Here is a 24,297-nt window from a genome sequence, read left to right on the forward strand (position 1 = left end):
TGAAAGAAACCAGAGAATAAAAGTGTACTTCATAGAAAGTAATGTATAAGAAACGCAATAGAGTGAATGGGAAAAATCTGAGGCAGTTGGTTAAACGATAGTGAAGTTTTACCTTATTCGGACACTCTAAGTGAAGTTTTACCTTATTCGGACACTCTAAACACTCTATGAAAGGGAGTCCTTTTACTCACTGGTACAACAGTTCTGTTCATCCCCAGTAGCTTTCATTTAAGTTTATAAGAATAAGATGCTATTCCTATAATTTGCACCTGGGAAAGCAAATCCTTCTATTCCTAATACTGTTTTTCTCCTTTTAAGGTTAATGCTGTTTGGTGGTTTAGGTTGTACCTAAGGCAGCCACAGGGAGGGGATGAGCAATGGACTAGAGGGTGTCTATCTCTGAGAACTCAGAAAGCAGCTCCTGCAGTTAATTAAAGGTGGCCTCAGGATTCAGAGGAGCCTTGTGCTTTCCCAGACGGCCCGGGCTAAACCTGGGTAGCTGGCAACCCTAAATGCGTCCTTTGTTAGAAATCATGTAGGGCTCGACTCCATCTTTAGAAAGTGAGTTCACTGAAGGTGAGTTAAGGACAAGGCTCTGAAGAGCGGCCTGATTTGCTTCTTTCCTTGTGTTTGTGGAGTGGTGTGGACAAAGAGACTAAGTGAAGATGCAGCCCCCCAAGGCTGTGTTGCCTAAAAACCATTCCTGGCTTCTTCACAGGAATATTCCTTGTGGTCTAGAAGGAGCTATGTGCTTCTCTGGAGATTGTTTCCACAGAATGGTGAGGACTGTTAGAACCACCTTCTTCTTTCTCTCCTGTCTCAGGAGGGAGGCTGTAAGTGCTAAAATGCCCCCGAACGGGGGCGTGGGGGTGGGCAGCACCTCCAGAGAAGTGGTCCTTAATGCTGGCTGCCCACCTGACCCCTCTCTCTACAGTAGGAGGCAGGGAAGCCTTTGCCTCCTTCCAGCTTTCAGGACTTGCTGTGGTGGGTCCTCATGATGCAGATCACCATAGCACTGAATTAATTCCTAAGAGTATATAGTTTCTTAAATATCAATATTATACCTCAAGATGTAAAGAGAACAGTTTTAAGCATCTATCAAAGGAGGAATAGATTGTAATTTTAGGATTTGAGTGTTTTATTTCCTTATATTTCTTTAAAATTGCTTGGACTCTCTTCTCTCTAACCTCACACACTTTCACCACTATCACCAAAATTTGCTTTGTATTTATACTCATTTTTAAAGAAATTACTATAAAATCAGTAATTTGGAGTCTTTTAGGAAGTTCATCTTAAAAAAACGCCCCTTTTTTTCTTTTAAAGCAAGGTGGGAGGAGAAGAAATGGATACCAATTTTTAAGGTTTATATTTTATTTCAGGCTTTGTTTAGCAATACATATCTTAATGTACTATACAATTTCCTCACTAATGAAGAAACATAATTATTTCCAGTTTTATTTGTTTTTGGACCTATTTGCTATGTGATTATTGTCCTGTAGCTTTAATTAGATCTTATTGACACCTGTGGCAATCTCAATAATTTGAAAACATAGCTTTTTAGCTTTTACCATTTGCTTATTGTATTCAATTTAAACAGGGAAACAGTGTCACTTCCTGTTTATGTTTCGCTTTGCAGTTCTCTTAAATTAGTTCAGTGTCCTCGGGAGTTCATTCAAACCTATGAGGACATACTAGTTGACAAAAAAAGAACAGAGGATTCAAATAAATGTCTTTAATAGATTATTTTAGCTTCATTTCATTTAGTGTGATTTTGGGTCCAAAGTGTTTGCCATTAACGTTCTAATTGCGTGTTTGTCTTCCTTGTTTTCGTGAGGAGCAGGGGCAGTAGGAGTGAGTAGGGGAGAACAGGCGATGACTGGGGAAGGATGTGGCACTGATGAAGGTGACTGAGCTTGTTCCCAGTATGTTTCATGTGGGATGGCAGGTTTTCTAAATTCTAGTTTCCTCTGGGTCATCGGTAAGTCCAATAGAGAGACGATTCTAGCCTGATGTCAGATGTCCTGCTTAGCAGACTAATGAAGGACTTTTTTTTAAAAAAAATATATTTTTAACACAGATTGGTGTATTTGTATATCTTCAGTAAGTTTCAGTTTTAGCCAAGAAATAATCTTTCATAACGTTTTTCATGAGAAAGCATAGAATGATTTTCTAGAAAGTTTAATGGCAAGATGTATTAGATGAAAGGGAAACTTTTTTTTTTTTTTTTTTTTGAGACGGAGTCTCGCTCTGTCGCCGTGGCTGGAGTGCAGTGGCCGGATCTCAGCTCACTGCAAGCTCCGCCTCCCGGGTTTACGCCATTCGAAAAGGAAACATTTTTAAGGAGACCATGCTTCTTGGGTATTCTTGAGCCCTTGTCTGTAGATAATAGCTGGTTAAACAGTTTTCATAATTGGAGGGGATATGGGAAACTACTCTCTTAACTTGGAGTTGATATTTTTGGAGTTAATATTTTGGTGCTCTGGAAACATCTGAGTTTGGGACTGTACTGTGCACATCTCTCACTGGTTAAATTGCCCAGCCTCTCAGTGTCTTCTTAGGACTCTCAGTGTTTTATGCTCAGTCTTTCTGTGTCTTGTTACGACTGTTTGGCTCAACATAGTGTTTTGAATTAGCGATTAGTAAGTGGTAGCTGCTGCTGTTTTATTATTTTATTGCTTTATTCTGTGACTACAGACAGATTTAATTGTTGGATGTATTTCTTAATGGGATAATTATTTAAAAACATTCCCAGTTACTTTAAAAGCATATGTGAATATTAGCCATCAGTTTTGTCTTGACCATGCCTTTGGCTCCTTGGGTGTCCCTGTTCATGAGACAGCTTTCCAGCTCATCCTTAATGTCATACTCGAGCCGTTTATCTTAGTGAGGTAGTGTGGACCTAAAATGAAATAACATATATCAAAAGCACCTGTGGGGGAAAGCGCATCTGAATGCCAAGCAGTACTTAGTTATTGCAAGTGCTACTTCTACCAATATTTTTCTTCCTTTCTGCCCCTTTAAAGAGAGGTTGTCCCTTTTTAATAGATATATGACAGCTCTGCTTCCTTTCTTAAGTCTAAGATCAAAGGAACGTTGTAATAAAGGGGAGTCACTCCCTCCCATTCCTTCTCTGTCTTTGTGGATGTTGTTCTGTTTTTTAAGAGAGATCAGGTCTTGACATTAGTGGATGCAGCTGTGGGGCTCCCAAGCCCTGCCTTTCATCTCTTGGTCACCACTGCAGACAGCGTTCTTCATCTCTGTCATGTGTAAAGACACCACTGTGGGGGAACCGTGCCTTGCAGGTTAAGTACGTAAAGTATTTCTAGAGATCCTAGCCACTCGTTGTTGTTTGGATGCACCTTTCTTTGAAATAACATAGAATGTTTGGCAGAGATGTCGATCAATAGAATAGTTTCTCTGCTTTAGAGGTACTTAAACCTCACCAGCTTCTTGTAAATTGGAAGCCTAGCTCCAAAAAAGTAAAAGTGGTTGGGGGAAGAACGAAACTTTTACAGGCAGGTTTTTTCTAGACATAAACACAGTTGAATGGAAAGGATAATAGGGATTGAAGCCTGTCTTGCTCTATGAGAGTGAACGAGCTAGTGTTAGACTTTAATGCTGAAGAAAAATAACATCTACCTTTTATTTTTTATTTTTTAAACGAGGCAGTCAGTGCAGTCTAACTGATGAAAATTAAAGGTCAATTTCTTCTGTGCTCCACCTCAGTGCATGCCTTGGGCCATGTTAATAATGACAATCCCATTATTTCCTTGCAGTAGGCAGGAAATGCTGTCTACACCCATTAGATTTGTTTGAGTGGCCCCTGGCTGGAAATGAAGAAAATTTAATTTTCTAATTTGTAGGGAGGAAAAAAAAGCATACAGTGCTACATAGAGGTTGATTCTTGGGCTGGAAGGAGCTGTCATTTTTAAAAACTTGAAATTCTGAATATTATTGGGACATTTGGCCCTAATCCACATTGAAATCATGTATGGACTTACGTGCAAGTGAGGTGTCTAGGAAACCTTTTAAAATATTGTCAGAATTGGCACAATTGTGGACGTTTTAACCACATGTTTGCAAACTGCCTAGTTGCTCACATGTCCCACTGGCTGCTGGAAACTTGCGTGAAGGAGGGCTTTGTCAGAGCTTTCTCTCAGAATATTAGTTTTGCTTTTCAGAAGCAACATTCATGTTGAAGAAAATCTGTATATTCATTAGGGTAATCGATTACTTTGTGGTTTCAATAACAACAAGAAAAAAATTATTAGTGTTACAGAGGAAAAAAATGTGAACCTGTCCTTGTACATTCTAATCATACTGCCTTGCAGAGTTACATTCCCTAATCTTAGGGCTGACTTGGTTTCTGCTACTTTTATGTCCTTTAAGAATGAGATCCTTAATTTTCTTTCTTTCTTTTTTTTTTTTTGTTTGTAGCAAGTTGATGTCCCTCTTACATTTTTCCTTTTTTGATAAGCCAAAGATTTTTATTGCTATTTTGATCCCTTATTTGGTTTATTGGGATGTTCTATTACAGATCCTCAGTTGGTATATAATTCATTCTGAGATACTCAATATCATACTTTCCCATGAAATACACAATGAGAAGAGGACCTTAAGTTGAAAGGACTTGCTTGAAATCAGAGGAGTAGCCAATACTACAAGAGGCAGACATTCAGTCTTTGTGTCTAGAGGAGGCAGAGTAAATCATCTTATTGTAATGGATCTGTAGTTTCCATCAAACAGAACCGCTCATTTTAGCATCATAACTTCCGGTCATATATTTGTTTTGTATTGACTGTACATATAGAGCTTCTTCGTTGCTTCTTGAAATGATATATTGGAAAAACAAGGAGTTTCTACCATCTTCATAGGAATATAGCAGTGAACCAAGAAAGTTTTATGAACGTTTTCTTTTCTCTGTGTCTTAATTCCCAAAACCTTTAGCAGTTTGCCTAGAGCAGTGACCATTTTGCCTCTGACATTTTGTTTCTGGTTTTCATCAAAACCAACATCTTCCATAATGTTTATTTTCCTTATTTACTTGTCACTATAAATGCTCACAGGAAGCAGCAAAACATGGAATTAACTTTTTTAATAAGTGTAGTACTAGTGTAACTTATATGTGTGTTTTTTAAAAATACATTTTGATGATAACATGTAACATAATACATATTTAGGGGAGCATTTTAAAAATATTTTCCAAATTTATATTTTGCTTAAAAGAGGGGGGTTTCTAGTGGCCTCTTTGATATTAATAGTAAGAAGTCCTGTGATCCATAGACCTTCCCCATGGGTTTTTGGATAACTCTCAGATTAGTTCTCCTCAGGACTCCTGACACTAATTGTTCTCCATGGCATGTGGGAATTTGAAGCGTGTATGTAAAAGAGTTAAAAGACTGAAAAATTTCTCTTGATACTCAGAGAGCTTTTGGAAGTCAAAATTTTCATCTGAAAAATTGTTTTCTTGATTGAGAATTTAGGTTTGAAAGTGACTATGGATTATTAACTGGCCACCTGGCCTCTGTTATAGATTATCTGATCTATTTATTTGAAATTTATCTAGTATACTTAAATTTGGCAAGAAATCAGGGCACAAATACAAGTTAGGCGTATTGTTTATTTTTCTAAGTCAATAACACAATTCATTTTGCCATGGAAAAGTAATCATGGAAAACATTAATACCTGATAGACTATATAAACTTGCTTAACTTTTAGCATAATGATATTTTTCCAGGATGCTGACCGGGTGGTTTTATGTAAGCATGTTTATCTATAGTCCAGTGAATTAAAACTTTTAGGCAAATAAAGGGCATGTATCACTTATTCCTAAGGCAGTTCCTTTTGAATGATTCAGTTATTGAGAACTGTCATTTTGAAAGGTTTCAAACCAATTAGGCATCTTTAGATCTAAATCTTCCAGCCTTCAGCTTTAGGGAATACATATTCGGATCTGCAAGAATGTGAAGATTTAGCCAGGTAGTCACTTCCTATTAGCTGTGAGAGGTCTTTGGACTCAATTGACTGGTGCTTGTTAAATACCTGTTTTTTTTTTTTTTTTTGGAGAATTTGTTTCCCTCCTGAAGAGAGAGCCCTCATAGTCAGTGGGACCCGTTGACAATTCTCAAATACTATCTTTTAGGATTCTCATGACTCAGTTTTGTGGTGAACTTCCGAATAAGTAATGAAAGATGGTAGATTTTAATTTAAAAGTATAGATTCTTTTAGCTGTCAGTCCTGTTGCTAGGGTGGGGAGTGGTAGTGGTGTGCTCCTTCAGGTGAGAGTGTAGTGGTGGTGGGCAGAGGGTAAGGCACGTTTATGAGTTGGCCCCACACCAGGCTTTTCTCTGTCTTCCCTAGGCCATGAGACTGATTACTTACTGTGGTGAGAGAAAACCCTAAAGGCCCACTCCACACTTCTCATTTGCCCTTTAGAAGACCTAGAAGATTGTAGGAACAGATGGATTGCATGAACTGGTACCTGAAGTTTAGGGAGCCATCAGTTCAATCAGAAGTTGTATTTATTTGAGTGTAGCTGTAAAGATGTGGTAAGAGAAGAAGCAGGGAGATGTCCAATGTCCAATTCCTCTTTGTTTGACTTTCCCACTAAAATCTAAATTCCTTGAAGGCAGAGACCGACTCTTTCCTCTTCTCTTATATATAGTGACTGGCAAACAGACTGGTCAGCAAGTGTTTATTCAACGAATGATTTAATGATGGAGCAGGACATGTTTTGACACTGAGATGCCATATGTTTGAACCAGCTGAAAACATATGTTTGATTTTAATTTTAAAGCCATGTTCTAATTATAATTGTTATTATTGGAGGCATATGGAACTTTCAATCAAGAGGAAAAACTGAGATACTTCAAATTATGTGAAGATAGAAAGATTTTTCTTGTTTAGTCAAGAATTATTGCATTGCAGGTAACAGAAACCCACTTAAGCTAGTTTAAACAAAAAAGGTTTGAGGAAAAGGAAGGCAGTGTTTCTATACCTCCTGAGCTCCTGGAACCAGCCCTGGGAAGTCATTGGAAGCCCAGGTTGCATTTCTTCTTTTCTTTGGTCTTCCTTCCTTGATATTTCTCTTTTTGTAGAGCCCATCCTATATGAATGATGGATGCTTATTCTAAATTCATGAAGTAATACCAATTTTTTCTTTTAAAATGGCCTGGTCTGCACATTACTTTTTTTTTTTTTTCTTTCTTTGAGATGAAGTCTCGCTCTGTGGCCCAGGCTGGAGTGCAGTGGCCCGATCTTGGCTCACTGCAAGCTCTGCCTCCCGGATTCACACCATTCTACTGCCTCAACCTCCCGAGTAGCTGGGATTACAGGCGCCTGCCACCATGCCTGGCTAATTTTTTTGATTTTTAGTAGAGACAGGGTTTCACCGTGTTAACCAGGATGGTCTTGACCTGACGTCGTGATCCGCCCGCCTTGGCCTCTCAAAGTGCTGGGATTACAGGCGTGAACCACTGCAACTGGCCTACTTTTTAATAGTAAATTGAAGTTATGGATGAGAGATATATTCTTTGAAAGCAGTTTTGAAGCAGATTCCTTTCCCAATGTGTCATGTACAATCTGTGGGGGAGGAAGGTTATATAAAGTAAGAATAACTGCTATTCAACAAAATAGTGATATTCTATATTTTCATGTCTCTTTTGTTTCTTTCTTTAAAATGAACTTCAGTGAGACATGGCCAGATTGATTTCTTCCCTTAAATCATCTCAGAAACTGTACCCAGACCCATTAATTGCTTTGTTCAGCGGACAGGAAATGGTTATATTTGTACAAGTTACACAATCTTAACTAAGTCGGGGCAAAGAACCAAAGAGATCTCTGATCTTTTTTTCCAGCATTAACCTTTCAGTTCCACAAACTAATGCATGATGCATAAACCAGGTTACTAGGGGACAACTACCGAAAACCATAAACTTATTTATCTGAATGACTTTCTTTTAGGGATACTAATAAAAGAAGTTACATGAGGTAATCATGCTGGTGCTGAGGTTAAGTTTGTGCAGTTTCACTTCTTTCTTTAATAGTTTTTTATACATGCAATAAAGGATATGTCCGGAAGCTGATCAGTGCCAGCATTACCATGAAGTGCTCGGTCCCCATTCCTTCTCTCCTTACCCCTCAGCCCCCTTGCAGGCTATATATGTAAATTTATTCTTTTCCTTTTCTAGAGTTGGGAATTTGCCTCCTTTCTTCCTGCCCATGTCTGTTACTGGTCCCTAGTACCCCAATTTCTGCTACTTTTCTCTTTTTTTTTTTCTTTTCTTGAGATGGAGTCTTACTCCATCACCCAGGCTGGAGTGCAGTGGCATGATCTTGGCTCACTGCAACCTCCGCCTCCCAGGTTCAAGCGATTCTGCTGCCTCAGCCTCCCGAGTAGCTGGGACGACAGGTGTGTGCTACCACACCCGGTTAATTTTTTGGATTTTTAGTAGAGATGGGGTTTCACTGTGTTAGCCAGGCTGCTCTTGAACTCTTGACCCCGTGGTCTGCCCGTCTTGGCCTCCCAAAGTGCTGGGATTACAGGTGTCAGCCACCACGGCCACTTTTCTCCTTCTTGAAAGTGGGATTTTCTCTTTATCACTGTTTGATTATTGTGTAAGTATTATGATTGGCATTTTGCAATTTGGGCAGAGCTGATTTTATATATGATATTTCTAAGTCCTTTTTTTTTTTGACTCTGCCAAACTCTTAAGTCACTATCCATCCATCCTCTTCTCATTTTGACTTCTATTAGTTATTTCCTGAAGCCCATATCACTGAGAAAAAGTTAATCTTAAGTAAGTGAATAACTTAGGTCTAAATGAGAGGAGAATGAAGAATTAAGTGAATGTAGGCAGAGTCAGAAAAAAATAGTGTCTCTCTTTAAAGCATTACTTTTTGGTGACACCTTTGAAGGTAGTGAAATTGCTGTATGATCTAATGCTACAAAACCACATCTTGCTCTCATAGATTTTAAGATTTCTGTTTTGAATGATCCATTGCTGTCCTTTGTTTACACGTATCTTTTCTCCCTATCTTCCTTGTTAAATACATTTTTTGTTATATACTTTTGAAGCAAGTCTTGATTTTTCTGTGTTTTCCCCATTTTTCTTCAAATGTTCCACAGTTCCCTAAAATAACATAGCATTCTTTGTCTTTTCCTACAGTCTATTCTTTGCTGTTTACATCATCCCCACCCCCCACCACTGAAAATGCCTTCAGAAAGTCCCTGCCTTTTCTTGTACATTGTCCTTCTGTTCAGATTCTTGCATTGCTGATACTCTCCCCTGCTACCCATTCTCCTCCCAACAGTTTTCTCTGATAGTGATATCTGCCTTAGAATTTCCACTGTACCTGTTAAACTCTTTGAGAAGGGTAATTCTGTCAACGTTTACTTCTCTTCCCCTTCTAGCCCCAAAGACCCAGGACAGAGTGTCCTCCTCATGCATTCCTGTGACAAGGAATCTGCGCTGAGGTTTCTGCTGTTTCTCTTACCAGGATTCTGAATTGTCTGTGACTGTCTGATATGATTGCTGATCTCTTTCCCGTTCTCAGATAGGACACAAGGATTCCATTTGGAGTGGGCTCAGGACATTCGGATGCCATTATTTTAGTAATGATTACATGATGTTTTGAGGGCAACCTGAAAGAACAGTCTCTAAGAGAAGAGCTGGGTAAAATCAGAGTAGGATGATCTCTAATGCCTTTTCTAGCTCTCTTACTCTGATTTTGTGAATTTATCCTCAGGGATAGTTTTTCACCAGAAGGATGAGACCCTGCTGTGGTCTGAATGTGTCTCTCTCCCCTCACCAAATTTTATTTATGTGTTGAAATCCTAAACCCCAAGGTGATGGTGTTAAGAGGTGGGGTCTTTGGGAGGCAGTTACATCTTGAGTGGATCCCTCATGAATGAGATTCATGCCCGTATAAAATAAGCTTAATGGCCAGGTGTGGTGGTGCAAACCTATAGTTCCAGCTATATGGAAGGCTGCAGCAGTGAGAAGATTGCTTGAGGCCAGGAGTTTGAGACTGCAGTGAGTGAATAACCCCTGCACTCCAGCCTGGACAACATAGAAGACTCTTTCTCTTAAAATAGATGGCTAGATTAGATAGATAGCCTAAGGGAGCCTGATTGCCCCCTCCACCATGTGAGGACACAGCAAGAAGGCACCATCTGTGAACCAGGAAAGGAGCCCTCACCAGACATCTGATTTGTTGATGCCTTGATTTTGGACTTACCAACCCCGAGAACTATAAGAAATGAATTTCTGTTGTTTGTAAATTACCCAGGCTAAGGTATTTTGTTAAAGCAGACCAGATGGACTAAGTCAGCCCCATAATGACCTGTTTTATATTTTTATTTATAATTTATCTGCTGCTTAATTTTGTGATTAGTGGCCAGCTACTATTTACTCATCTTTTATTCATCTGTAAAACTCCTGTTAACTTGTCTTTGTAAGAAACAGTTTGCTAACAGATGAGTTTTCAGGTTGTTCAGTTTTAAAATGTTTTACTTAAAAGGATAAGACAGCTCCCCAATGCAAAGAGTGACTTCAGAGATAACTTTCATTTCTTTGAAATGTAGGAAGTCCATAGCCATTGCTGGCTGCTATCTTTCTACTCAATATGCTCCAGGGGAAGACTATCAAATTTTAGCCTCTGAGCTTTCAAGTGGCACTCATTATCAATGGTGTATTACATGAAACTGGTTTTTGGGCTCTTCAAATTTATATTTTTGGCAAAGGTGTTGGGAGATTTGATTTCATTCATCATCACTGTAGTACCTGGCACATAGTAGGCTCTCCATTTGGTGTGTTGGATGAAAGAAGAAAGTGATTCTGTTAGTCAGTGAGGTTTAAAAAGAAGTGTCCACCAACTTTATGGGTCACCATTGATCTTGAGTTCAACTCTGTTGCCCTGTATATATGTGACCCCATGTTTATTGCAACCTTATAGGCATCTCAGGCACTGCTGGGAACAGACTCTTAAAATTTCTGGTAGGGGCCACATGCGGTGGCTCACGCCTGTAATCTCAGCACTTTGGGAGGCTGAGGCGGATGGATCATGAGGTCAGGAGTTCGAGACCAGCCTGACCAACATGGTGAAACCCCGTCTCTATTAAAAATACAAAAAATTAGCCGGGCGTGGTGGCACATGCTTGTAGTCCCTGCTACTCAGGAGGCTGAGGCAGGAGAATTGCTTGAACCCGGGAGGCAGAGGTTGCAGTGAGCCAGGATCACGCCACTGCACTCCAGCCTGGGCGACAGAGCTAGACTCTGTCTCAAAAGAAAAAAAAAGTTTTGGTAGACTCCTATGTGCCATTTCTGGAGAACTGAAATAGTAGTGGACATCCTTAGGATTCATTTTAGTGTAGATATGGCTGTTTCTAGTGAAACTTGAAGTCCTACTTCCTGTGTGTGAAATAGGGTAAAAGGATCACACTCGAAAAAATGCCGCCTTGTGCAAAAGTGACAGGATCGCGGTTCAGTTTGGAATATTGGAAAGTGGGCAGATTTATTTGGAAGCACTTTGTTTTTACTACATGTGTAAAACTCCAGGGAGCATTGAATAGGATATGAGGTGCTCCCTTTGGCTGTGCATTAGCAACGTGGCAGTTACTGATCTGTCATTTACTTTGAAAAGGAATTACAAAGTTTTGGCCTCATGCCTGGAGTAGCTCCAGATGGTCAGAAAAGATTTTTGTACTGAAGTCAGAAAGTATATTGCAGTGATAGAATTGGGCTTGTCATGTTTATATTAGAACACTGGCTTCCCACTTTATTTCTCTGCAAAATTTTTCTTTCTTTCTTTTTTCCCAGAGAGTGAGGGGAGGAAATTGTTTCTTTAGAGTTACGAGTCTAATATTTGGAATACTGTGGTTCTTGGTGATAGTGATGTAGAGGTATGATATGTGGTTAATGTAGTTACTTTGTCAACCTAAGTACCCCGATACTTAGTATTTACAAAGGATGCATGAAGACTTGGAATGTAGAGATACACCAAGACCATTGTAGCTGATGTAGAAATGCAGGTAAGAAGCTTGATTTGGGTAGCATTTGCTTGTCTGATAACCTGGCTGTTAGCCCACAACTGTTATTTAGTAGCTTTCCAAACTTCATCTGTTCTGCCTTCCCATGATTCTGTAGTTGCTAGGGGTAACAGTGACGTTTGGGTGTTTAGTGTGGGTGGGAGGTGGGCCTGGGGAGATGAGCAGCGAGGCGGTAATGATACTAACGCCAAGTTTTGCCATTTTGGGCATTAGTGCATCTTTTAAATTCCACTATGACCTTGTGTACCTTCGTATCAACCCTGGAAGGGGAATGATGTGATTCCTATTTTCCTGATGAGAAAACTGAGACTTAGGGAGGTAATATCTGACCAAGGCAATATCTAGGTAACTCCCTTCTGCAGCCTGTTTACATATACTTTTGGGGAAAATTATTACAGTTTCCTGTCCTTTCAGGACAGAGGTGGCTACAGGCTTCAGGAAATAAAGCTCATTTTCCTCTGGGAAACTCAGGACTTGTCTGAGTTGAGCCATTTAGTAAAGCTTGGTCACAAGGCTCAGATTAAGACCTGGATCTACGTGCTGCTGTTCCCAGACTGTTTTTCAGTTACTCTTGTGGTTACTGAGTAACTTGGGAGTTAGAAGAACATTAACAAAGTTTTGTGTTTTCGAAGAAAATGCTACACATGGAGAAGTGACATTAAGTTGCATACTTCAGAAAGGAATTTTTATCTGTTTTGAGATTCTGGTATATAAATTGAAAATAATTTAAAGAAACTAATTTTGATTATTATACTTTTAATTGGTGGCACGAGTATGTGAACATAGGTAGCTCTTTTGAAGCACTTTTATTGAAAGGTATAAAAATTTTTGTTGCTGTTGTTCAGTAGCTGACATGCAGTATTCTCTTATTGTGGATTTAGGGGTCTTGCACCAGCTCACCCTTTTCTCAGATTGCAGCTCTTCCTTCTTGCTTGACGTAGAGTGGTTTCTAACTTGGTTCCTTTTCCTCTACAGATCTAAGTCCTGGTCCACAGTCTCCTACTGTCACCCAGTCTTCCATGAGCTGTCAGAATCCTCCTCTAGGCTTTTATTATTCTGCTTCCTAATTTTGTCCTTTTAAATTTCCACTGTTTAGATATTATTCAGGCAGCAGTGGTATTTTTCTATATATAATGTGGTGCTATAGTTTATAAGTTCTTTTGGGGTTGTGTCTTAAACAGCAAGAGTGGCCTGATTGATGTGCTTTTTGAAGTCTTACTACCTTTTTGATGGGTAGGATGAAAGTGGTGTGAAGATGAGTTTGTCTGGCTTGCTGTAAATCTGATCTGTAAGGCTTTTCCGTGTTCACTAAGGCACCAGAGTCGGACTCTCCTTTTTTTCTTGTTTGATGTTACTTTATTACACTTATGAATGAAATACTAATGCTATTATTTTATAAAAGATCATAAAATAAAAGTACACGTTCTTCGTGTTTTATATGTTTCTTTTAAAAGATAATTACCATGAGTCATAGAGCTACAATGACATCAAGAGTTTCCTATATGAAACGAAGTCTCTGGTGGGTTTTTGGTACAGTCTTTGCACCTGGATCAGTGGAGTGAAATGTCATCACACTTGAAAAAAAAATTACTTAACAGACCTATTAAGAATCTTTAGAAGTTTGCATTTTGTCAGGGATTTGTGGTCCAAGAGTTAGTACTACAGAACAGGCTATTTTCTAGACCTAGGGAAACCAGTTTGTTTCTCTGCTACTGACGTGCAAGACTTACTATAGGTGTTTCCTTCTCCTGTCTGTTTTGAAGAGACTTCCTCTGGGAATTAATGGTAGAATACTTGTGACTCCTGAGAGCAGAGAATGTTCCAGGGCATCATCGTCTTCTCCCTCTGTGCTGTACATGGCCTCCCTGTGTCTCTCCTGCCTGGCATACCTCCCCAGTCCTCCTCCACCTCAGTCACAGGGTGACTGCCTTGCTTTCTGTCTACCTTTCCCAACTCTTCAGGCTCTCATCCTGGTGGATCCCATTCTGTAGCCCCTTCTGCTCTTTTCAGGGGCTTCTATTTGGTCTTATACACTTGTGTCATTTAGTTACCCACCTATTCCCTCAGTGGACTCCCATTCTGGGCTTCCTGCAGAGGGCTCGTAAGTTCACCTTTATATCCCCAGGGTCAGAGCTGATGTTCTGCCGAGTGAATGGGGAAGCACCAGAAAGAACAGAAGCTAATGATGGACTGGCTTGACCATGGCTCCCACACTTTCAATACTCATTCCTCTGTTTCCTCAGAAATTTTGCTTGAATTAATCTTGTAGCTCTCCTTCTGAACTGCTGAGCAAATATTTGGACACTTTTTGAGGAGCCCTCTTTTTTTTTTTTTTTTTTTGAGATGGGGTCTCACTCTGTCTCCCAGGCTGGAGTGCAGTGGCACAATCTCGTCTCACTGCAGCCTCCGCCTCCTGGGTTCAAGCGATTCTCCTGCCTCAGCCTCCTGAGTAGCTGGGATTACAGGCTTATGCCACCACGTCCGGCTAATTTTTTGTATTTTTGGAAGAGATGGGGTTTTGCCATGTTGGCTAGGCTGGTCTCGAACTCCTGACCTCAGATGATCCACCTGCCTCGGCCTCCCAAAGTGCTGTAATTACAGGCATGAGCCACCGTACCCGGCCAGAGGAGCCCTCATTGATAGCAAGAATAAAAACATTTTGTCAGGAAATTTAATAATAATCATAAGCCCAGATTGAGCGCTTGCTATGTGCCAAACACTGTTCTAGGTGCTTTACGTGCATTTCTTCATTTAATCTTCACAGTGTCCTGAATTAGGTGCTTTATTTAATTATTTCCACTTGCCAGTGAAGAAGCAGAAGTAGTAAGAGGGTAAGCAACTTGCCTGAAGTTAAAAGCTAGTCAGTCGGGGACTTAGGGTTTGTAGCCAGGCAGTTGTGGTCTTCGGGGAGGGGACATAACATTTTTCCCCTCCTGAAACTCCATATTCCTTTGTAAATCTTTTCTGTGTTACATATTTTCTTGTCCCTAGTTTAGTTATTTAGGTCAGCTTCTTGTGCTTCTACTGCAAAATGTTGCTGTCAATTTCCTTGACCTGGTAACTGCCTGGTGAGGTTCGCCACGGCTGCCAGTCAATTTAGCAGGTCACCCGAGTACCTGTGGGAGGGTGAGGATGTGGAATCCTCAGGAGAGGGCTCTGCTGTTGGCTGCTGTCTCCACTTAAAGTGGACAGTTTTGAATGTCTTAATAAAATCAAATCAGATGTTCTTGAGTATTCATTCATTTTATTTTCCTAAGCAAAATGTTTTGTAAAATGCTGCTTTTATGTGGCTAGAGCAAATAAATATCTCTATTAACACTTTTAGGCAAAGGTTGAGATCTTTGAGTGGGTTTTAAAAATTTATTTTTATTTTTTATTTATTTTAAGTTCTGGGATACATGCACAGAACGTGCGGGTTTGTTACATAGGTGGAATGAGTGGGTTTTTTAAGTCGTCATTGCGTGCCTTTAGTCTTACTGGTTTGCCTTAATTTCTTTACTCTCTAGACTGCTGTGCTGACTTTTCATAGCTCTGACTTTTCAGTCCAGTGACTTTTTGATGCTCTGGCCAGGTGGCTCTTGTTTCAGCTTCACTGGGAGGGAGTTGTGGAATCTGGCTGACAATTCCATTTAGTCTTCTTGAATTTAATTGGCCTCTTCCCCTTTCCGATTCCAAGTAGGGGAATAGCCTGAAGCCATTTTCGAGGGGCTACTAAAGCAGTTTACAAGCTGATGCTTTATATTTAAATACCACAGTATTTACAAAACTGTTTCTATTATGTATATTGTCTATTGTAGCATTCTCACAGTGACCCTGTGGTGTGAACACAGTGACTATTATCCCAGTTTACACATGAGAAAACCTAGTCTGAGCATTGTGGCAAATAAAGGGAGAAGTCAAGCTACTGCTTCCATTCCAGTCTCTGAATTCCACGTCCCCTGCCCCCTTTTCTTTCCAGGGCATGTATGATGTCTCAAGCTTGAGTAACCTCTAATTGAAAATCTGTAGGTACTTATCTTCTGCACTTTTGAAATGATATGAACGTGAAATATTTTCAACATGCTAACATTTTTCCAGGCCATTATTAGGGTATTAAATCATCCCGTTACCATAACTGCAATTTTAGATGTTCTGTTGCTAAACTGGGATCTGTCAATAGAATGCAATCTTTTGAAAGTCTTAAAAAATAGGGTACATCTTGGACTCAAGAATTGTGATATCAAAATAAGACCCTTGACTATTTCTGGAGTGTGCTAGCCAATCTACCCGGTGGTTTTCTTTCTCTGGAATTGGTGAAGAAGGAGATAAACAAGATCCAAAACCAGGCCGCATGAAAGAATCAACACTCTTCTGGACATACAGTTGTTTGGGATAATTGTAAATCCTACTGTCTATGGTGACTGACAAGGGGAGAAGAGCAGAATCCTAGCACTCCGGCTACTGACTGTGAAACTGGTGTATCTTTGCTGTGACATATTTAGCATTTACCTTTTACTTTAAACCAAAAACACCTTTTACACTTTTCTTAGTTGAGCTTTTTAAAAACATTGTAATTTATGAAAACAATTGGAACATAGACGAAAGTAGAGAATAGTAGTACTCAGCCTTGACAATCATCAGCTCGTGCCAGTCTTGTTTCATCTTTACGCCTTTTCATTCTCTGCTCCTTGCTGTAATATTCTGAAGCAAATCTCAGGCATATTATTTCATCCCTCAATATTTCAGTATTTTTTTCAGATAAGTTCTTTCAGAAATATATTTTCTTCTAATTTTTTTTTTTTTTTTGAGACGGAGTCTTGCTCTGTAGCCCGGGCTGGAGTGCAGTGGCCGGATCTCAGCTCACTGCAAGCTCCGCCTCCCGGGTTTGCGCTATTCTCCTGCCTCAGCCTCCTGAGTAGCTGGGACTACAGGCGCCCGCCACCTCGCCCGGCTAGTTTTTTGTATTTTTAGTAGAGACGGGGTTTCACCGTGTTAGCCAGGATGGTCTCGATCTCCTGACCTCGTGATCCGCCCGTCTCGGCCTCCCAAAGTGCTGGGATTACAGGCTTGAGCCACCGCGCCCGGCCTATTTTCTTCTAATTAAAAAAAAAAAGTTTTTGGGAAAAATAGAGGCATTTTTGCTGCAAAAATGGGTCAGGATTATGCAGTTTCTAACTAATCGGCATTTTTCAAGTTGATTGGTTTTGGCTGACAAAATTTTTTTTCATATATGTGGAAAAAATTATTCACAGTAACAAATGCATGTTTTGATAGTGCTAAAAATTAGTCTATTTTTCAGACTTAATTATTCAATTAAAAATAAGACACTTCATAAACTTTAAAACTATTGTGTAGAAACGTACTGTTCTTCAGTTTTATGTGTTTTCAATCATTATATTTCCCAGCTATTTCAAACAGGCTAAATATAGTATACCTTAAGCTTACTCAATCATTAGTTTAGACTCAACTAATTTGGAATTTTCATTGAGTTGGATATAACTTTAATAGCAGGTTTCCATTCAAGCGAAGTATTTGCTAATTGCTGGTGATTATTAAGGCGAAGTCTTAAGGTTTTATAGAATAAGTAAATGGTTTTATGGGCTCATGTATCTTTAGGTATATATATATTTATGCACTTTAATGCTATGAATTTAGCCTGACTTGGAAAAACTAACCTGGTTTATATGTGTGTATAGTCAATTAATTGATTCATTAAAATTTTTATTTTGTTAAAAATATTGAAATAAAATCAGAGTTAATTTTTATTCATTTTTGGTGAAGAGTCTTACGAAAGGTGGTCAGACTTAGAAGTCAGATTGTGGCTAATGAATCTTAGTTTTTCTCTCAAATGTCTCAAGACAGCATGGAGGCTTGTTGTCACATACACTCAAAGGAACAAAATACTTACTAGCTAAGAAAGGGTATGCAATTTTTTTAGGGCTTTGAAGCATATTGTAGGCCTTAGTAATAATAACAGCGAATATTTACATAGCGAGCATGTCCATATAAAGTCATTTACTCATTACCATGGTCCTATGAGGATAGGTGTTGTATTTATCCTTGTTTTATAGATAGAAACTGAGACATGGAGAGTGAAGTAACTGGCTCCAGTCCCAGTGCTAAGTGGTCGAGCCAGGGTCAGAATTGTAGCAGTTGAATTCTAGAGTCCTGGCCCTTAACAACTCTGCTAGAGTGCCTCCTTTGGTGGATAACGTGAAATACTAGTCGTTCCTATGTTGGAAACTCATCCTTCGTTTTCTTCAATGAAAATATGGCATTTTATAGCAGTGCTGTCCAATAGAATTGTTGAAATTATGGAAATACCTGTGTTATCTAGTATGTGTATGCCCAGTAGTCACATGTGGCTGTTGAGCACTCAAATGTGGCTAGTGTGACTGAGAAACAGAATTCAAGGTTTTATTTAATTTTCAGTAATTTAAATTTAAATAGTCACATGTAGCTAGTGGTTCTAGTATTGGACAGCGAGGCTATAGAGTTTGAGAGACCTAGGAGAATTTGTAGTTTGCATTTCATGGGGTAATGATAACATCTTGGCATTTCGTGGCTATCAGTATCTTGACCTCGTTAGGGTTGTCAATGAATGGTTGTATCATTAAATAGTAATGATGTTAATAAAGGTGAAATTTTTACAAAGTGGATAATCGAATGTTTAAAACTATAATGCCTAACAACACAATCCTGTTTGATCACCAACATGGGAAATTGACAGTCTACCGCATCTGGAGGCATCCTCTTGTTAATTCCTTCCTAGCTAAGTAAAAACTGCTATGACATTGCCGTATGATTTTCAGCCTTGTAGACGAGTTCTTGCTTTGTAAAGAGTCCAGCTTCGTGGTCAAGCTTAACATTAGGAGTGGTGATAAGATAGTAAAATGACTTGGCCAGGCGCGGTGGCTCATGCCTGTAATCTCAGCACTTTGGGAGGCTGAGGCGGGCGGATCACGAGGTCAGGAGATCGAGACCATCCTGGCTAACACGATGAAACCCTGTCTCTACTAAAAATAAAAAAAAAAAAATTAACCGGGCGTGGTGGCAAGTGCCTGTGGTCCCAGCTACTGGGGAGGCTGAGGCAGGAGAATGGCGTGAACCTGGGAGGCGGAGCTTGCGGTGAGCCGAGATAGCGCCACTGAACTCCAGCCTGGGCGACAGAGCGAATCGAGGCGCCATCTCAACAAACAAACAAACAAACAAACAAAAAAGATAGTAAAATGGACTTTGTGGGCCAAAAGCAGCCATTAAGAAGCGAGTGTTTAGCTATTTATCTTTCTCTTACAGCCTCATGTTGACAGAGCTCCCATATATGAAAATACATCAAGAAAACTCAGTGGTAATGAAGCTAGGTTTCATTTCAAATGAAACTGAGACCACATAAACTGTGACACTGATGCCTCTTATAATGTGCTTTCGTCTAAGCCTTTATGAAGCACTGAAGTCTAATTATTTTAATTTTTTCTTTATGTTGATGCAAAGGGCCGGAGTGGTTGTTCCCACCAGCCATGGTGGGGCTCTGAAATGGAAGCAAGCAAAGCCTCCAGATGGTGGCAGGTATTGGACCATAGCCACCCTGCAGACATAATTAAACATGTCTGCTGTCCTCTCATTTAGCAGTTCTAAAACTGACATTTTCTTTGTTTATGGGATTGAACTGTTATTGTTAGCATTTATGTGAAGGGCTTGCAGTACTATAGCCAGGTGCTGTTTCTCAGCTACTGTGTTAAACACTGGGCCTGGAACTCTGCTTTGAAAGGTTTGGAGAGAAGGTGCCTCCTAACATTGAGAATGAGCATGGTGGTGGGGTGTTTCCAGCAGGTCCTGTTTGCCCACTTTCCATTGGTAATTCTCAAGTGTAGCAGTTCGAATGTAGAGACAGAGTGTGAAAGTGGATTGGGATTTTAAGACAAAAAATATTGAAGAGCAGGTGAAACATACTTCATTCCTGGCTGCAGTACCAGCTTCCGTTTGAAGTTAGGTAAATCATTTAGTTGCTGTGGACTTTGACTTTCTTCACTTGGCAAAACAACCTTTGGGAGGGGAAACCAAATATCACTAGAAAGTGATTTGACTTCTTGAAAACAAAATTACGGTTTATTTGTGAAATGAAAGGTAGTTGTGATGAGTGAGTTCCCATTTTCTGTATCTGCCTCATTGCCAATAAACTTTCCATTTACACTTTTAATGATGATTCAAAGAGCAGGTCAGCATTATGTAAAGGCATTTTTGATGAATTAGTCTCATGCAGGTCCCTATATGGTATATTCTGTAGTTAACTGTTTTCATTGAAGCTTTAGAACTGACTCTACCTTGTAATGGGTGCATGATTCTGTAGCATAAGTAAGTTTACTAACCGACTTTGCTTTATGTCCTCTTCACTGAGAAACTCTCATTATTTTAATGAAAGAAAATGGAAACACTTTTCTCTTGTGCTTTTTCTCCCCTGATCCCTTCCCCCACCACATGACCCTTAAGAAATGTTCTCCTTTTGGAAGCCAGGTCATCTGAATTTAGGAGGATGTTGAGCTGCATCTTCAACAAAGGGATGCATCACAGGATGAGGACTGTGGAGGAAAACTTTCTCTGAGTAAGACCTTGCAAAACATGGATTGAAATATAATTGTCTGCAAATGAATTGACAAGTGTTGGACCCCATTTTTCCAGGCACTTGATTGAAAGGCTGCTTCTAGCCTGAGGGAGGTCTTGATACAGTTGATGATACACTGAGGCTACGTTATTGCCTGTGACCACTGTGAGTGCCACTGAGGTGACCCTCTTGTGTGCAAGTAGCTGTGGTTCCACAATTCCGCCGGGCTAGTATTCAGACCTAATTCTCTGCTTACAGATGCTGTGAATTCTGTAACTCAGAAATGACACCCATATATGTGTGCTCACAAACATCAAATCAGCTGGTGCACAGATACATAGAGCAGCCATGTATCAAGGACTTAGAATGACTGCTGATCCTCGAACTCTTTTTTAAAAAGGTAAAATTAGCACAAGGTTAAAACCTTAAAGACATCAGAGTAGTTCTGCTTAACAGCAACCTGTTACTTCATGCTTTTGCATGTCAGCAACTTGTCCTAAAGTCAGCGAGATTTCTTGCTTGTAACTATAGAATCTTGTCTTTTGGCTGTAGAGCATGATTTCATGGTGGAGGATGTTGCAGATATCTTAGTTTGCTATTTTATAGCATGGGTTATACTTTAAGGGCTGAAAAAAATAAGGTAATTTAAGCCTGTTTTGAGACACACAGAAAGGAAGCTGTTTCATAACTATCAGTCATGTGAAATTTGGCAGGCCCCTAGCCCGTTAGTGGCCACAGTCACATGATTGATTACCGGTTGGGGACCCACAGTTAGCTTATTGCAGAACTCCATCTGGCATAATTGATGTTGTCATCCAGTGTCAAACTATCCACTCTGTTCTGCCAACTTCCTTCCAATAACAAAACTTTCTTGCCTTGCACGAGTGAAAGCCTGTGTGATCGTGTGTTTAGAATTACAGAGTTTTAAACATAATCCAATCACAAGTATTTGAACTTCTTGATTTTAATACATTTGTACCTATGTTGCCAAAAACCTTTTTTTCCTTGTCTTTGTGTCTTCTAAAACATTGAAGGAAGAGGTCTTTAATGCTTCCTTAATACTTTTATCATGTTTGAAGTCCTGAGCTCTATAAATAATATAGTCCTTATTATCTTTTTATCCTGATAATTTATAAAACTGACTGTCCAAAGATATGTATGGTACTTGTAGTTTTATATCAAAGAATTTTAAATGCCAAGAACCAGGGAAGCCATCTAATTCTCCGTTTTAGCTAGTGCTGAGACCTACTGGACAACATCTTGACACTTGGTCACTGGCCTGTGCTAGAGGCATGATATTCTAGTCCTGGTTCGGCCTCTGCCCACCAGTTTGGTTTTAGATCTCTTCATTTTTGTGATTAATGATAGGAAAAAGTGGGATCAAGAGGTCACTTAGGTTTCCTTCAGTTTTTGATTTCTATATGAAGATACAGAAATATCCACTACATGTCAACAACAACAAAAATGGAAATTTACTGATTCCTTCTAAAAGCTGAATGCTCCTTGTCAGTGGATATTGACCCTTCAACTTTTAGAAGGAATCAGTTAATTTTTTTTTTGTTGTAACATGTCTCATTTTTATATTGAGCCTAAATTGGCATGGACAGAGATAGGCTTTCTATAACACTATTTTTCTACATATTTTTGAGTGGGGCACACATTGAGAAACATGTTTTACATTGTAGCCCAGTAAACACATACATACACAACACACACACACACATTTATATACATATAACTGAATCAAAAGTTTCACAAATCAGTACTTGCCTTTTTCCTTTGTGATGCAATTCTATTCGATTTTATTTAAAAGAATGCCAGTCAGTGACCCACTAAATTGATTATGTGACCCAAGAATGGGTCCTGACCTGGAGTTCAAAAAAACACTACTCCATAGCAACCTAGAACACATTTGTTTCTTCTTTCACATGATAACCCTGTAAACTCAACTATGGTTAGCTTGTTTGCCTTTAGTCCTCTTTTACAGGCTTAAGGTCCCAGTTTCTAAAGCTTTTTCTTTTGTGATTTGATATTTTGACTCATCACCGTACTGGTCAATTGTTCCTGGATACTTATGGTTTGTATCCCTCTTAAGCTACCAGAAGAAACGTAATCTCAAAATAAAATTTAACTAGGGCAGGGTCTTTCTTTTATATCATTTCCTACTAATGTCATTGTATTACACATTTGTTCTACAAATGTTTGTTCTTTATAGGTGGACTGAGCACTACTGTGTGTTAGGACTATCCTTGGTGCTTGAGGACACTGCGGTGAGCAAAACAAAAATGTCTGCATTTAGAGAGTGTACATTGTAGAGAATTGCACTAGCCGCTAGGAGTATGGCAATGTCAAATGAAATACCCAAGCGCTCAGTCATAGAGCTTCCTCGGTAGTGCTCAGTTGCACGTGATCTTTTAGGGCACCATGTTATTGTAGGCTGTCAGGCATTTACTCTCTTCATTGTGAGTTCCTCCTGCCTTTCCACTTGAGTGCACATCTTGGCAAAGATGAAATGTCAGTTTCTGAGAAAGGCACCTATGTGTTGTTTCCTTTATTATTTTTAATTTTTTTTAAAAACAGAGTGGAAATTATAGACTTAAAATGATAAAAATACAGAAATATGAAGTTATTTTTACTGAGGTTCAGACTGGTTAAAGGAAGGTTGAAAGTTTCCATTGTATGTGATAAAGGCATGTGAATTCTAGTCAGGTCACAGGGCATCAAGAGGGGTCTTTAACTCTTTGGGAACATAAAGTACACTTTTTAAATAAAATTATAACTTTTCCTGGAGTGATTTTGTCATGGGTAAATTTGGGCCAAGGTTAATGGTTTTAGAGGTTGAATGACTTATGTTTGTTTTTATGTAAAGTAATAGGGCAAGAGATTTGAATGAACAAAATAAACAAAAGATAGGGTCTCAATCTTCAAAGCTTGCATTTTAGTTAGAAAACAAAATCTGCATAATGAAATTATATAAATGAGTGATCAAATCACATAATAAATACAACTTGAAAATGATGAGAGGTAAGTAGAATTAATCAAGAAAGAATAACTGGAGGTCCAGCATTTGAAATAGATAGGAATAAATTGGTTAAAAAAAATGTTTATAATAAGTTGAATGTAATTTAAGGAATCTGAAGCACTGAAAATCTGTGCTTAGGTGAAGTTGCAGTTTATTTACCTTTTAAAAAGTAGTCTGATTTTTTTTCCTTTTGTTGTTTGAAAATTTACAAATTAGGAATTTGTCATAGGAGATGTAAATATATTTCGAACATGAGAAAACTAATGTCTAGATAATGAAAGGGCATGGGAAGGAAGCCTTAAACATGACATTATTCAGTCAGAATAGGATTGCATTGATCCAGGGGTGTGAAAATCATTATGGAGTGGTGTTTTCACACAGGCCTCTTCCTTTACTTTATTCTGAACTACATAAATATCAATTAAAGCTTTCTAGTCCAAGTTAGCAGATGGCGATTTATGTCGGACTTATAAACAAAGCCCCACAACATTACTACACTTAATTGATGAATGCGCTCTCCCTTCCCTGAACAAAGATTTTGGCCTCCAGTGTGGTTGTCTGAGAGAAAATTAATGAATTCTTTTCTGTGATCTCATGTAGAAAGGCTCCCGTTATAGAAATATTTGACTTTTTCCCCCCAAAAAAGA

General features: G+C 39.2%; 1 protein-coding gene and 1 long non-coding RNA gene across 4 annotated transcripts in view; one reads left to right on the top strand and one right to left on the bottom strand.

The window, feature by feature from the left end:
- Window positions 1-24,297, top strand: part of FNDC3B (fibronectin type III domain containing 3B) — a 363,872-nt gene that overhangs the window by 15,286 nt on the left and 324,289 nt on the right. The gene's annotated exons all lie outside the window — the stretch shown is intronic.
- LOC141409649 (uncharacterized) lies at window positions 51-261 on the bottom strand. Its single transcript, XR_012430863.1, has 2 exons — window positions 143-261; window positions 51-112 (listed from the first exon to the last, which is right to left on the bottom strand). It is a non-coding gene; the product is annotated as an uncharacterized lncRNA (long non-coding RNA).

Source organism: Macaca fascicularis, chromosome 2 (assembly GCF_037993035.2).
Source record: "Macaca fascicularis isolate 582-1 chromosome 2, T2T-MFA8v1.1".
Classification (NCBI taxonomy): domain Eukaryota; kingdom Metazoa; phylum Chordata; class Mammalia; order Primates; family Cercopithecidae; genus Macaca; species Macaca fascicularis.